Genomic DNA, 1,986 nt, shown 5'->3' with positions numbered 1-1,986 from the left:
ACTCATATTTTACATATACTCAACAACTTCTTATATCATGCATAATGAGTTAATCATGCATATTCAATAACTTTTGTATCACATTATTCATTTTACGTTTGCATTACCACATACATTTCCTTTTAAAAATAAAAATAAAACAAATTTATCTCCTTTTATTTACATTCTACACTTTAAACTCATCTTTGCTTGTAGTCATCATTTTATTTATATCGATCAACGCATCGGTAACCAACCCGAAGACGATCATTTTATCTACCTCGATCAACGCATCGGTAAGCAATCCGAAGACGATCATCCTTGATATGAGTCATTTTTTTTATTTATTTTTTGCGTCGATTTACCCATCGGTAATCAATCCGAAGACGATCATCCTTGGTCTGAGTTTTTTTTTTTTTGTTTTTGCCGACCACCGACACTATTTACATTTTTTTTTTTCAATTGCAAATTCTCAACTTTTTTACATGTCAAATTATTTTACTATATCTCTTACATTTTTTTTGAAATTAATTTACTTTCACACTTAATAAAAGTTAGGTACTTATATTTAATTATCTTTTTACCACGTAAAATATATTTAAATATTTTTACAATCATTCACAAAAATACCATTATTTTATATTCAGATTTAAGTATATATTAAAAATAAAATAAAAAGGAAAATAAAATAAAATATTTTTTAATTGATCTGCAACCATTGCTGGGCAGCACACCCGTTCACACGTCTTCAACTTTCCCTAGGTTTTGTACAAAATCTAGAACATGTATTTGTACAATGAATGAAAACACTAGCCGTTTCTCTTATAAATTGAGGCAAACAGAACTGAGAGAGGGGAGGAAATTTTCTAAAACAATCAGAAAACCAGAGAAAGGTAGAAGATAGAGTTGTTCTTAGAGAAACAGATCTTACCCATAGCAAACAGATCCATCAAACCCATTCAGCAAACTCAGATCCATCAAACCCATATCCATAGCTAAAGGATATTCAAACCCATTTTAAGATCAAAGAGACGACCGCATCGGAAAGGTATTTCATTCATCGATTCCTGGCGTTTGAAATTTTGTGTATGAGTTTGGAATGGGGTGAGGTTTGCTCTGTTTGTTCATCTGTTCCTGATTTGTTTAGGCATAAGTAGCGCTTTCATTTTATTAAGGGCTAGGGTATTATTTTCATTAAATTATTATTATTTATGTTATGTTTATTGTAAAAATTATGAATACAGTTAACTAGTAATAAAGGTCATTTATTTTACATTATAACAATTTTTCACTTATTTACAAAATATATTAAAAAAGGATTATATTTATAATTAATATAAATTTTTTAATAGATTAAGTTAAAGTCCATATATTTTTTATTTTTACTATTTTATTCTCGTGGTTATAACTAATTCTATTTCGAAAAAAATCATTTAAACTTGTTTAATATTTAATATCTTTTTTTTTAAAATAAAATAATAACAAATATTTCATTAAAAATTAACTAGATGTGACATCTTTTTAATTTTTGAGTTATTAGAACACAAATTGTGACAATTTGATGGTTCTAAATCTCATATTCACAAAATAAATTAATAAAATAAAAATCATAAACAAGTTAATCATAAAAATTATTTATATTTTAATCCTAGAGTTACATACTATAAATTAAACTATGTTGTTAGTTTGGAAACTTAATTTAAAAATAAAAATAAAAATATTCTTAAGAGGATTAAATTAGATGTGACATCTTTTTACTCCTTGAATTTTGAGACACGAGTTGTACAATTCGATCGTCTTAAAATTCATATTTTAAGATAATTATTCAAATCGAGCAAGTTTATTTCTTTATGCTTGTCAAAATTAATTTTTTTTAAAAGAAAATAACAAAAAATACAATTTATTTAAAAGCAATCAACACATCCACATTTTCTTCCAAGAACTACGTAGCTTTGATTTCTCCATCGCACCGGGAGATACGTAGGAGCAAGATCACACTCTTGTCAA

Source organism: Cicer arietinum, chromosome 3, assembly GCF_000331145.2.
Source record: "Cicer arietinum cultivar CDC Frontier isolate Library 1 chromosome 3, Cicar.CDCFrontier_v2.0, whole genome shotgun sequence".
In the NCBI taxonomy this organism is placed as follows: Eukaryota; Viridiplantae; Streptophyta; class Magnoliopsida; order Fabales; family Fabaceae; genus Cicer; species Cicer arietinum.
The sequence above is the reverse complement of the archived record's forward strand: the minus strand, read 5'-3'. Positions refer to the sequence as shown.